The sequence below is a fragment of the Hyaena hyaena genome, unplaced genomic scaffold, assembly GCF_003009895.1.
Source record: "Hyaena hyaena isolate Hyena2069 unplaced genomic scaffold, ASM300989v1 scaffold_163, whole genome shotgun sequence".
Lineage (NCBI taxonomy): Eukaryota > Metazoa > Chordata > Mammalia > Carnivora > Hyaenidae > Hyaena > Hyaena hyaena.
Genome location: NW_024080794.1, coordinates 652,174 through 667,006, shown reverse-complemented (window position 1 = coordinate 667,006; position 14,833 = coordinate 652,174). Strand labels below are relative to the sequence as shown.

Below are 14,833 nucleotides of genomic sequence, written 5' to 3'. Positions count from 1 at the left end.
CGAATGACCCTCTACATTCTTCACCAAATCTGGCCTTTTTACACACACACACACACACACACACACACACACACACACACAGTAATGATTGGAAAGCTTACTTTGATAAATGTCTGACCTGATAAGGCAGTCCACATTTATGTGCTAATGGGAAAAAGCTACAAGGAATCTTAAACTCAACCTGATCTTGTCCTTCTCCTAACCCTTGCTATGATTAGTTGTATGACACTAATTACTTCTGTTCTTAATATCAAATTCCTTAATGTCCTTACAGAACTGTGGCTTCTGTTTGTTATCATATATAAAGCTATGCTTCTAGTGTTTCTTAATCTGTTGTTTGATTAATGGTTTTGTTTGAATAAGTGGCACATTAATCACATCCTCATAATATCGGGTTTGGGTTGTGACTCAACACTGTGTATTGCTACAGGACCTTAAAATTCTATGAATGAATTTAAATTGGAAACCATTCTATAATACATGATTCTTATTTATTTGGCTTATGCTCAGTAAATCAAAAGAGATTGAAAGTTGGGTAAACTGAAATATAAGGAAATTTCCACTTTCTGTGTTACTGACCTTCAAGGTAAAAGTGTTGGTTTTTCTAGTAGTAAGGCCAATGGCAGACACACATAGGGACTAGACCTACAGGAGATACCTGGAATCTAAGTATGACCGAACATGGCCTTCTCAGATTCATGTAGACACTATTTGTCCTGATCGCTACTTTCTATAGAAATGTCAATCTCTAATTATATAGTCAGCCAGAACTCTGCAGTCTTTCTCACTGTTGACTTCTGTTTTTAACTGCATATTTTTCCCCTTCTGAAAGATCTATTTCTTAGTTCACTTGTAATCTCTATTTCTGTTATTCACAGTACCAGTGTAGCATTAAGTCCTCAGTAATGACTTATTGAAATCTCCTCCTAAAAATGTGTGATTAGGTAGTATCGGGTAGTATGTTCTATTCCTCAGCTGTTTGGCACCATGAAAGGAAGGTTTTTTAGAATGGGAAATTCTATGTTATACTCAGTTCTAGTATCTTTATTACCCCTAAACCTGGACCAGAAATCTTGAGACTGCTGCATCCGCCATTTGTTCTTAAGAAATGATAAATCGTGGGACATATTTCACTGCCCCAAGTTAGCACCTATCAAAAATTAAATCTTCCCAAAATAAATAAGATAGATGAAAAGTTAATTGTGAATGTAGCTCATTTAAAAAATTACACTTAAATCCACAGCTGAAAATATGTTTCTTAGTGAAGGAGACATCATATAGTTGTCATGTAAAATTTTAGAATGAAAAGTTCTTATAGATTTAATTCATTCTAATTTAATACGAATAGAATTAATTGCTTCTTTGGTTAATTCAAATTTTAGCAGTAACCATCCTAATAGGGATTTTTTTGGAACAAAAAGACAATGAAGAACAAGCTTTAATACCACTTGGCTGTCTCTACAGACCATCGTTAAAAGCATCAACTATTTAATCTTCTTATTTTTTTGTGAAATAATTTTCAAAATGAATATTTTAGATCAGTGATCCAATTTAAATCCTATTAAAATGCAAGAAAAGCGTGTAATCAGAAATAATTCTTCTGCTATATCTTCTGTTAAACTCAAGGCCTTTCATGAATCTTTGTAAAATATTTGAGAATCAGAGTATCACAATGAAAAAATCTTTCTCTTTTTGATGGCATACAGATGTTATATGTTACTTTCTCCCTGACAGTTCCTATAATGGAAAGCCTTTAATGTGTTTGGAATAAAGAATTTGAGATAATAAATTTTCATTCTCTTTCTAAGGATATGCTGGAAGTCAGAAAGGGTAAAATAATTACGTATGAAACTACCCAAAGAACTACCCCAAAAATTTCCAGTAAGATTAATGATTTGCATTGTTTATCTGAAAAAAAAGGTTAAATTGGCTAGTTGAATTTAAGTTAAACTAGTTGAACTAGTTTAAGTTAGTTCAGCATTTATTTTTATAAGAAAGATGAATCTCTGCTGAACAGCCTATTAAAAAGAAAGACACACTGCAGATTGAAGGTTCAGTGTTTTGGAAACTGGTCCATGGGGTTAAAGACCCCCCAGAGCAGGGTTTAGTGGCTTAGAGCCCTGGAGTTGGAGGAAATTCTAACGTAAGTATCAGAGGAACTCTGGTTATCCGCAATTTCTAACGTGGCTCACTGGTTGCTCCATGATCTAGAAAGCTTGCTATAAATTGAATTCTTGTGGAGATTGTCTGCTTTACAAAATTAGCAGAGAAAGTCCTAATAGTTCCAGAGAAGGTGGGAAATTATCAAGCCTTGCCTATTCCTCTTTGGTAATGATCTGTGTTCAGTCAGGATTTTCCAGAGAAACAGAACTCATAAAAGTTATATCAGAACTAAAATATATATATTAGAAATAATATATAGCTCTCTCTCTTTATATGTATATATATATAAAATATGTATTATATACAGAGAGAGACAGCCAGAGGGAGATACACAGAGAGAGACAGAGACAGAGGTTTATTATAAGGAATTGGTTTATGTCATTATGGAGGCTGAGAAGTCCTAAGATATATAATAAGTAATCTGTAGACCCAGAAGAGCCAATGAAATAAGTCCAAAGACCTGAGAAGCAGGAAGGCTGAGAGCATAAGTTCCAGTCTGAAAGCCAACATACTTGAGACCCAAGAAGAACCTACATTTTAGTTTGAGTCCAAAGGCAGGAAAACACTAATATCTCAGATCAACTGTCAGACAGGACAACTGCCCTCTTTCTCAGGGGACATTAGCACTTTTGTTCTATTCAAGCCTTCAGATAATTGGGTGAGACCCACCACATTAAGAAGGGCAATCTGCTTTATTCAGTCTACTGATTCAAATGATACTAACATCCAGAAACTCCCTCACAGATATACCCCAAATAATGTTTGACCAAATGTCTGATCACCCCATAGCCCACTCAAGTTGACACAAAATTAACCATCACAATATGATTCTATTTATGAACTTTTCTCATGTTGCCTGAAAGACAGTGAAATTATCTGTAATATACATTCTTCAGTCAGGATTTAAAAGAATTGAAAACGGGGCTTTCTGTAGACTTATTAGTGCGTTAGACCCGGAAGAAATCTTGGAAATTTTTAGTCCAATTCTCTTATCTTCCCAAAGATAAAGCTCTTGGGGTCCCTGAGGTAACAAGAGACCAAGCTGGTCCCTCTCCTCATGTTCTTAGTTAGTGTAGGGCTTCTGGCACTGTCCGCAGGACTTGTAAAGTCAAGGCAGGTGTCATTTAGGGAGAGGCTTGCCTTCTTTTTCACCTGTTCCTACTCTTCCCTCTTCCTCTTTCTTTACTTCTTTCTCCTTTTCTCTCTTCTTCTATTTCTTCCTCTTCCTGCTCTTTTTCCTATTTTTTCCCTGGAGTGGGAAAACTTAGCAATTAGAATAAATACGAACAAAGCATGCATCTTTAACTTAAATTTGTCCATTTTCAGCCTGAAAACAAAGACTGTTAGTCATCTCTAGGTGACAGATCATTTTTTGAACCAGCATCTTGGACATGTAACCAAAGTAAAAACGTTCCTGAGGACTTAGAATGCAGACATAGCGGCCCTTTGGTTAGGCTTGACATACGACTAGAAAGATTTGTTGGAACATTTGCTCATTAAAATTAACATTTGATGAGCACAAACTATATGTTGGGTACTATGTCAAACACTTTAGCTCAGTTAGAAGGAGGAGAGAGGTCTTAGAAGTTCTGTTATAAAAATGTAGTAAACTTTCAGTCACCTTTTCTGCAAGTAGGTGAGAATTATAGACCAGAAACCACGGCAATAATATATATTATATATATATATATTATATATTATTATATATGATACATATATATATATGATTTCTCAGGGCACCTGGGTGGCTCAGTCGGTTAAGTGTCTGACTTCAGCTCAGGTCATGATCTCACAGCTCGTGAGTACAAGCCCTGTGTCAGGTTCTGTGCTGCAGCTCAGAGCTTGGAGCCTGCTTTGGATTCTCTCTCTCTCTCTCTCTCTCTCTCTCTCTCTCTCTCAAAGAAATAAGCATTAAAAAAAAAGATTTCTCAAGTTTTGTTATCTCCATGTTTGATGTTATTATATTATTTATTATTGTTATTCTTTTTACTATTATATTATTGCTTCTTTGCCATATTCATTAATTCACTTGTTTATTCATTCAACTAGTTACCCAATTCCCTAACATTCACCTAGTTCCTATTGTGCACTAGTCATGTATTAAAAGTGTGCAGATAGGGGAGCCTGAGTGGCCGAGGTGATTAACCATCAACTCTTGATTTCAGCTTAGGTCATGATCCCATGGTTCGTGAGTTCAAGCCTCATGTCAGTTTCTGTGCTGTCAGTGTGGAGCCTGCTTGGGATTCTCTCTCTCCTTTCTCTGCCCCTCCCCTGGTTGAGCACCCTCTCTCTTTCTCTCTTTCTCAAAAAAATTAATACACGGATAAAAAGGATAGAAAATTCTCTTAAGAAAAATTAATAACCATAATGATTAAGAATTTGGACTCTGAAATTGGATTGATGGTGTTTGAAACCCAGTTTTTGTCCCTTACTTAGAAGTTAACATCTCAGATTTAAATTTTTAAAAAGTTAACATTTCATCTTTTTTTTCAGTTTATTTTTATTTGAGAGAAATATAGAGAGCAAGTGGAGGAGGGGCAGAGAGAGAGGGAGAGAGAGATCCCAAGCAGGCTCCATGCACAGTCAGTGCAGAGCCTGATATGGGGCTCAAACTCACAAACTATGAGATCATGACCTCAGCCAAAAAAGAGTCAGACACTTGGCAGACTGAGCCACCCAGGTGGCCCTAGAAGTATACATCTTTAAACCTCAATTTGCTCATGTATAAAGTGGGGATTAATAGGCTTATAGTGATGATTAGAGTACATGGAAAGAAGTTGGCAGAGTATTTGGTGCATAGTAAGCACTTATGAGTTCTCATCATTATTTTTATTATTGACATTAACCTTACAGCCATGTCAGAGACCCACGGGAGTAAACCAAGAATATAGAGCAGCATGACTATATTGTCAGTGCTCCATGACAAATGGGGCTGAGGAAGCTGGCACTTGATCTCAGCTAGAGGGATCATAGGAGGCTTTCTAGAGGACATGGTACAGACTAGGAGCTACCTTACAAGGAGTCTAAAAAAGGGTATTCCAGGTAAAGAAGAATAGCAGTTATGAGAGTTCAAGGCACTTAAGAAGAAGGGTTTTAAAGAAACCAGCAATAGCAGACCTTATGGAGACCAATTTAAGGTAGGACAGTACTATCACCGATTTTACAGATGAGGAAACTGAGGCCTAAATGCCTGGTTGGAAAGAATTCCTAAGTCCAAACAGCTGGTGAGAGGGAGAGCTCTTTCACACCACAGCCTCCCATCACCAATGCAGGACAGACCTAGGAGAACATCCTGTTGTTGGTTTATACACAGGAATACACAGAGGAGAATTTCTAAATATAAATTTGTATTAGAAGCTTTGCTTATCTATCATTCATAATTTTTTCTTAACTAGTTGGATATTGAAGGCTGATAAAGCATGTATTTTGGGTGTATATTACTACAGGTCATTAATGTTTCCCTTCCTGAGACCTTGCCAACACTTAAACACCTCTCCTCATTGCCAGATCAAAGAACTACTTGCAAATTCTTGCCCATAGGATCAGTCAAGATGAAAAAAGGAAACCAAAAAGTTCATGATATGAAGCCAAGAAAAAGAAAGTCTATAACTAGGTATACTAGTTTTCAGCCCCTGATTTCCTGTCATTAGGGTTTATTTAGCCTATTAGTCAGTTGATTCAAGAAGTGGAGCTTCTATCTGCAATGTGTACTAGGTCCTTGAGATATTGTTATGATTGAGATAGACTGCTTTTCACGACAGTGATGGTGGGACTGTGACAAGCAAATGAGTGACTGCGAAATACTGTAGCAGATGCAACATTGGGGGAAGTCTAAGCCATTATGGAGGCGCTTGGGAAGGGCATTTATTCTGACCCAGAGTGTTAAGAAAGGCTTTCTGGAGGAAATAAGTTCAGCATTGAGTTTTGAAACGGATAGGAGTGAGTGAGCTAGAAAGTGTTGGTGGTTGGTCAGATGAGGCTGGAGGAACAGCCAGTGTGCTGGCCTGGAAGGAAGAAGATATATTCAGGACCAAGAAGTGAATCAGTGTGGCTGGAATGGAGGTGACTCATTCATCGCCAGAGATGAGGCTGGAGAGTGCATGCAGAAACCAGCTCTGAAAGGCTATATGAACCCAAGAGAGAAATTCAAAGTTCATTCAAAGGACAATCTGGAATAACCTATGCTATTTATCAGGAGAGTAAAAAGACCAGACACGCATTGTAGAAAGAGTCTTCCAGTTGCAGTGAAGTGACTGAATAGATAGCCTAGGCCAAAAGTACGTGCAGGAATATCAGTTTGGGGACTTCTGTAATAAGTACAGCAGGACATATTGGTTAATTACAGAGAACAAACTGAAAGTTACCAGAGGGGAGGGAGGGGAGATGGGCTAAATTAGGTGATGGCGATTAAGGAGGGCACTTATTGAGATGAGCACCTGGTGATATATGGAAGTGCTGAATCACTATATCGTACACCTGAACCTAATATAACACTATAAAAAAGTAAAATAAAATAATATAGAAAAAAAGATGGATTGGTAGCCTGGGGTTGGAGTAAGTAGAAGGACAGGGGTGGCAAACTGTCTCAGTAATAGATTGGACCTGTGAGTGGATGAGGGAGAGGAATCACAGATGAATTGCATTCACCAGACTCTATTGAGCAAACCCACCTTTGGTAGTGCCATTCACAGGACAGGGGACCTGCGCCAGGGACAGTTTTGAGGTATGGAGAAGGTCAGAAAGAAAAAGAGGAGAATTTAGTTTTGGATATTTTGAGTTTGAAATGCTTGCGGATCACCCAAGTGAAGCTGTGTAGCATGAAACCGGCAATGACACTGTCAGGTTATGTAAGAAGCTTTAATAACTAGTTATTTTACTTACTTTACTCTGGTTAAGAAGATAGAACTCCCTGAACAAGAACATTTGCTGTCTATGCTGGGATCTGGGGGTTTCTCATTACTTGATGCTGGGTCTACAGGCCTTAAACTGAGCTGCAAGCAGTGATCCAGGCACTGGCAAAAGAACAAAGAAACATCTGGATGAGTCTAAAGAGAGAGCCAGAGACACTTAAATCTCTCCTTCATTGTTAATCTATATGAAATTGGTTTGAAAGCACCAAGTTGCCCAAGTGATAAATGAACTAATTTTGTGATCAGCTTGAAGGACACAGTAGTTAAGAACATGGACTTTTGAGCGGGTAATTCTGGCTTAGAATTCCAGTTCTGTCACTTAACCTATGACCTTAAGGAAATTAATTTCTCTAAGCCTCAATTTCTTTATCTGTAAATGGGATAAAGCCATTTGGTTAGGTATAAAAATATCTTGCTTATCAGATTGTTCTAAGGATTAAGTGAAGTAATGTACATAAAGTTTTAGCACATACAGTGTCTAACAAATTGTAAGTCTCCAATAGTCACTGTAGTGGCTTCTGTTGGTAATTATGAGATATCTAGGCAAATATCTTTTTCCTCTTGTTAACTACAGCAACCAAGGATAAAAGGAGTACACAGCCACACTCGTTCACACAGATGTGCTGAGAGCATGTGACTGTACATTTGTTTGTCGTAACAGAAGACGTCAGTATTTTCTTGCTTTTAAACCATAACCATGTTGTTCTATGGTAATACGGAAGAAAAGTACATCCTGTTGCTAAGTGATATGCTCATGTAATTACTGGGGAAACAGATGGCCAATCAATAGTAGACAGGTAATTGCCTTAGAAATGGATTTAGTTAAAGATTGGAAATGATGATAAAGTATATTGTCCTATGATAGTGGTATTAAGGCAGTTCATGGTCAATTATAATAAAAAATTATATTGAAAAGAGCATCTTATTTCTACTTTAAAGGTAATAGGAAGCCAACGCTTGCTCTATTATTGAGCCAACCTTTGGAAGAAATGTAACCACTCACTGTGCTAGACAAATGCTTTATTCTAGGCTACTTTTTCTTCCAAGGAAAGAGTTGAGCATTTGAATAGTCCAATTATCTATTCGTTCATTCAAGCACCATCTCTTGAACACTCATTATTATTCTTTCATGTAACTCCCCTCTTCCCTACTCTGTACCTTCTTCTCCCACATTTCCTGTAAATACTCCAAACTGCCAGAAAAATTTAGAAATGGGCACCTGACACACAACAAATTTAGAAATGAGCACCTCACACACACATGTGGCTGATGAGAAAGTAAACTGGAATGACCTTTTAAGAAAGTAATACCTCTCTATAATGCCATTTGATCTATCAACCTCACTTCCTTGGAAATTTATCTGAAGAAAATAATTATCTGAAGAGAATAATTCAGGAGAAAAAACTGTACGAAGATATTTATTGTGGTATTATCTATAATAATAAGAAACTGGAAATAAATTAAATATCCAAAGCTAAATAATAATTAAGAATGACAATCATGTTAATTCTACATAATAATATGCAGCTATTCATAATAGTTGCAAAATACCCTTAGAAATATGAACAAAATAACAATCTCTGAGACAACATAATTTGAAGAATTCACCTGTTCTATGTCTATATATGAAGAATTAGGATGAAACATAAAAATGACTGGGAAAGAACAAACACAAATGAAAATAATGTGTTTGGGGAGTATAATAATTTTTTCACCATCTTCAGAATAGATTTTAAATTTATTTTAATAATATTTTATAATACATTTAAAATGAATGCCACCACAAAGAATTGCTCCGTATGTGGTCGAAATCCAAGATGGCATCTTGTGAGCAGCAAATAAAAAAGGCTTTACCACTTTTAGAATTGAAGTAATCTTAGAGAAATAAATAGTTCTATTTCTTGGAGTTTTATCTCTCTTGTTTTCTATTGTGAGAGGCATTTACAAGTATATTGAATTTCTCTTGCTTATGAATTCAACTGCTGCTGCTTTCCCACAAACAGCCTTAATCCTTTGTTTGGCTGTCATAGTTGCTACCGCAGGAATTATGATGCTGCCAACAAAGAATGCAAGAGCTAAAATGAAGAGGTTTTTTAAATGCCAGTACACACTTTCCCCTTTTTCTGGATATTATATATTTCTGGAATACACACACACACACACACACACACACACACACACACATACACACACATATATAAATAATTCCTGTTAAACTCTAACCTTGTTCAGGGCAGGGATTATAAAGTATATTTAATCTGAAAACATGCTTTCCAGGTTGTATTTGTTATTATAAAATAAAATAAATATATTCATTAATCATTACACCTGTCAGCAATGAAGAGGGAAAAAAATGCTGGCTTTCCCGGGGACAGATTTCCATTGTCTTCCTTACACCCATGGCAGGGTTTTGCTTTTGTTTTCCTTTCCTTTCAATTTCCTAGAATCTAATTTTCAGTCATGCAGCGTAGTTTCAATTAATGTTGGTTGGGTCTATGTTCACAAATATTATATCATTACTATTTTAGCATGATTAAATAAAGAAAACAATGACTAAAATTATTCACAGTAGTTGATTTTAAAATCGAGAGAGAAAAACTATATCTGTAAATGATAGAGCTGTACTCCGGTTAAGAAGTTGTAAGGAAAATGCTCATTTGTTAGAGAGGTTTAAGTTGCTGTAGTGGATTACGCGAGCCTCACTCTAGACAAATCACGGTAGTTCTTGGGTGACAGAAACATGTCGCAAAGAGGTCTGGATCACATAAAGCCAGACTTTGCCTAGGGGGGAAAATATTCTTCATAGACAACCAGCTGAGTTTTGACTACGTGACATATAATAATGTGGAATATTGCCTCACAGTCCCTGTGGAGGTTTGGCTAATGTGCCAGTGATGGTTTTATGAAGGCCGTTCATGGGAGGGCACCTGCATTATAGATGCAAACATGTATATGTGCACGTATGTATGTGTGTGTGTGTCTGTGTAAATGTTTTTAATTTCATTTGCTAAATGCATTTTTGGTTTATATGACTTCCCTTACTTCCACGGTTACTGACCTCATTTAACATCAAAAATCAAAGTTGTTATTTTGATACTTTTTCAAAACTAAAGATGTAATTTCTAAATGAGTCCTGGGGATTCTGAGATATTACTCTGTTACGTTTCAAGGTCGTGAATATTTAAAACTTTGAGACACTAGCCATGCAAGCGGAGTAGTGAGGCGAGCAGGGTCCCGTCTCCCTCGTACAGTCCTTGAGGCATAAGACACTATCCCAGGCCAAGGAGGTTTCCCTGTCAGCCCCCTCATTTCACAGAACTCAGGTGTTGTCCTGCTCGGTAAGTCTATAAACAAGGCAGAAGAGCCCACGCTTCGTGTGGACCTTTTAATATTGTAAACAGAGTAGATGTTTAAATGAACCAGAACCTTCATTTCTGGAAAGATAATCCCGGGCATGGAAAGGAAGTTTAGCCTGAAGTGCAGGAAACAGCCTGCAGGTCTAATTTTAGGACTGTGAATCTCAGCAGCAGCCTTTAAATATTGCAGAACACTCTGCTGTTTCCAGGGCTTCTTCAGGATCTATTTGAATATATTAGGATCAAAAGAGCTCTCCTGTTTCCTTAGAGCCGAGCAAATGCTGCCTGTAGTTCTGTTTAGCTCCTTGAGTTGTGCTCTGTGCACCTCATAAGGCCCTTTCTACAACCTCCACATTCCAGGCCCAGCACAACCCAAGGGTCACAACTCAGACGCTATTTACTTTTCTTCTGGAACCATTTTGTTTCATACAAGTTGGTATTTTTCATAGCTCTAGAACCTCCTCATTATAAAATGACAATCGCCACCCCGGGGTTAGGAACCTTCCTAGTAAAACTATATATAACGGTATCTGGATAAGACTATCCTTACTTAGAAATGAGAGGAAACCCCTTCATCCAGTCCACTAGCAGGATTCAGAACATACAGACAATCCTCTTGGATTTTGCTAGAAAAACCTTTGCTTGTTAGGGGCAACCAGCAGAATTGGAGTCAGAGATAGATCTGAAGGAGATGGACTCCTAAGAAGCTCAAAATAGTTGACTCTATTTTCAGAGTGCCTATTACCTTTAAGCATTTAATATATGCCATTGCTAGTATTCTCCATAGCTCTCCAGCATGCATATTACAATCAGGGACACTTGGATTGAGGAGAGTTCAGAAGCTTGCCCAAGGTCATCTAGTAGGTGAATTACAGAGCGGGGATTTAAACCTGTGGCCCCGTTTTATCATTGCATTATTCTGCTTCTCTGGACAAGCAACTCTTTGAAAAGGAAATGCCAGGTAGACAGGCTGCAGATTCATTAGTTTGTGTGAATACATTCTATTAACAATATCTACTTGGATTAGAGAATTTCTAGCAGTTTCAGACCTCAGCAATTGGCATAGCGTTATTACTGAACCAGCTCTGGGTCAGGCTGTTAGGATTTGGTACATTTATTTGGTACATGGCTACTGGCTAGCTGTGTAATTTGGGGCTGTTACTTAGGTTTTTTGAGCTGTAAATGGGAATAATAATAATATGTTCCTCAGAGAGCTGTGAGGATTAACCGAACAAATCCTTGCAAAGTACTCTCAGATAATCAATACAAGATAACTATTGTTATTGCCAAAATTGCTTATAAAAGTTTATGTCTCCCCTGTCCTGTGCACATGGGAAAAAGTTTTTTTAATAGGGGAATATTTTGGAGCAAACTAACTTGTAACCTGCTAGAAACCTCAAATAGTAATACCAAATAAATAAAGAAGGCTGATGTACAAAATTTGCCAGTTATAGAGGGCATTGCAACAAAACTTGTGCTGGACAGGAAAGGCTGAAGCATCCATGCTCCATTACTTCATAGCCCAACTCTGCTGAGTCAGCCTAAGGCAGCCAGTAATCACAGCCAAGTTTATGTGCTCGAGAATTGATGTGACCGTATTTTCACATTCTCCAAAGCAAAGTCAAGAAAAAAAGGATGATCAGAAAGTTTTTATGGGACTAATCATGAAATGCTGACAGTTCCAGCTTATTGATTTACCTTTAGTTAACCTCTATAATTTGGAGTGATCTACCCAGCCAAAACTGGAGGTATAGCAGGGGAATCCCTTTTGTCTTCTGGTGACTTTGGAACAAAGAACTTGTCAGTTCCTATTTATCCTATAGAGGGTAATTGATTTGGGATGACGGTGAGTGTTCAGATGGGATTTCTAGAAGACATTCATCTTAGTCCCTCCACAGCCCACACAATCAATATTGTTTATGCTAATGATGCTATCCTCTCACTGCACCAGAAATTCTGAAAAGTATGTGTCAGAGCAGTCACAGTACCATATTCAATTATCTCTTTGTATTTCTAATAATAGAAATACATTAGAAGACATGTATTTGGCTACTATTCTGAGGTTGCAGATCCATTGTTTTCTTCTTAAATGGTACTAATTGTGGTTGTCATGGAAACCCTGAAGGTACTTAGGCCGAATTGCCCAATCTATTCTTTCTTTCGTAAGTGATTATTTCTTTGGCTGACATTGAAATTCCTCCTCTAGAAAGCTATTATGCATATGCTCACAAGACACTTGCTCTAAGTAAAGATGCTCAATAAATCTGTTACACCAATTATATTGTACTACGGTATGAGAATCAAATTACTTCAAATGTAAACTGATCTTTTAGAAAAATTCATAAAGCCAATTGGCTGCTGTTGGTTTTTTGTTTTTGCTAAAAGTATTGATGTAAAAGCTAGATGATTTTGAAAAAAAACTACTCGCCTTATTTTATTTATATGTATATTTTATTAATATAAACCATATATTTATGTTATATAAAATTATATATAATGTTTTATTAATTATATATTTTATTTTATTTGTGTATGCTTTTAAAATATCATTTTTCTGTCACTTTCTCAAAAAAATGTAAAAATAATTTTAAAGAATTTCATCTGCTTCTTGTTAATCCCATGGGTGGGTTTCATGGGGAACAGGTATTTGTGGACGGTGTATATGCAGATGAAAAAATCTCTGGAGGCTTACGGTCTTGGGTAACATATTAGACCCACCCATTATTGATGGTGGGTGGTTTACTGGGATTTCAGTATCCTCAGGTGTAAACTTCGTAGGGTTGTTGTAAAGTTGAAGCATAACTCTATGTGTCATGCTTCTGGTCCAGTGCAGGCAGAGAGCAGATGCGGGAGAAATTTCCCTCCTGCTCCAGCCTATCTTCCTAGTCCCTCTCCCCTCACTCAGCCCCGCAGAGAATCTCACCCCTAGGATCCTACCGTGATACACTTGGATGAAAAGGACAGAATGTTTGGCTGGCAGAACCTCAGCAAATTTTTGGTGTCTTTGTGCCCTTCCCACATGATGGGGGACAAACAGTGTCCTGGGACAAACTTGATCTGGAAAGAGAAGGTTTTACAAAGATCTGATAAATTCTATGATGATAACTTCCAAGTAACTATTAGAAAGTTTATTCCCCTCCCAGGACAACAATGGACCACCCAAGGGTTGGTTGGGGTGGGGAGAAAATTCATTACTTCACCTTGTACAAACCTAAATTTTAGAAAGTGCATAATTAAAAAAATATTTACTGTGGTGCTGTAGCTACTCCCTCAGCTCATTACACTTACGCAAAATCTTCATTCTTGTGATCGAAATTCAGTCATCACATTGGTTGTATATGATATCTAAAAGGAAACAAACATCCTTACGAGTTTTTATCTTACTAAGTCTTCCCTACTACACATTCTATTCATATTATGAATCAAATTTTATTATTTTAATAAAATCAAATACAGAGTAAATAGAGATTATGTTTAGACTGTGTCTTCTATATGCCTCAATTGATAGCATATACACATGCTTGCTCACCATATGATATTACCATTGTTTATATATATATATATACATATATATATATATATACTCACAGATTAAACTATTTACAGATAGGGACTGCAGTTTGTAAATAAAAAAAGAAAAATGAAATGAAACAAAAACTTGAAATTTCTGGTAGAAAGTAAGTTTAGGCTATTTCTTTTATTCATTGAGTAATTATTTCCTGAGTGCCCACTATTTCCCTTTGCTGTACTATCTGCTGGAGACTCAGTGGCAGATGCGTCTCACTGGGCATTAAGCACGCAGCTACAACAGCGGGCACTAGTGCTGTAAGCAGTGAACTACAGGCTCTCAGAGAACACTTTGTCTCCCTAACCCACATGGGAATGGCATGTAAGTCAAGTCAGGCTTCCCCAAGGTGATGCCTTCCAAGAAGAGAACTGAAGACGCTCAGCTTGGTTAACAAGGTTAGGAAGACTGTTCCAAACAAAAGGAAAAGCAAATATAAACAGCCAGAGGTCAGAGGCCAAAAGACAGTTTCTTGCAAGTTCATAGAGAAGACTATCAAGCCTCTATAAAATCCACACTGGTGTCATTGAGCAGCTGTTTTTAAATAGGAAATCTCATGTTTTAACAAACTGAAGGATAAGCACTGTGGATCTTTGTTTCGTAGGCTGAGGTTACAGCTCTGATAGGCCCTGATTGTGCAGCTTTCAAGATGACTTTGAAGCAACACGCTACCTTCCAGCACACGCCAAAATGGAGCCCTTGGGTAAAGAACAAAGGTGACCTCTGTTCATTTTTTTTTTTTTAATTTCAACTTATTGAATAGTTATTCCAGACTTTAAATATATTCTAATATCCTATAAGGCTGCTTACTGAAATGCTATTTGGGCAAGGATTTGGAC

General features: G+C 37.3%; 1 long non-coding RNA gene across 1 annotated transcript in view; it reads left to right on the top strand.

Moving 5' to 3' along the window:
• Positions 1 to 14,833, top strand: part of LOC120236812 — a 232,004-nt gene that overhangs the window by 31,063 nt on the left and 186,108 nt on the right. Inside the window, exon 2 of the long non-coding RNA XR_005529777.1 lies at positions 14,599 to 14,710. This is a non-coding gene — a long non-coding RNA (uncharacterized LOC120236812). The remainder of the gene's footprint in view (positions 1 to 14,598; positions 14,711 to 14,833) is intronic.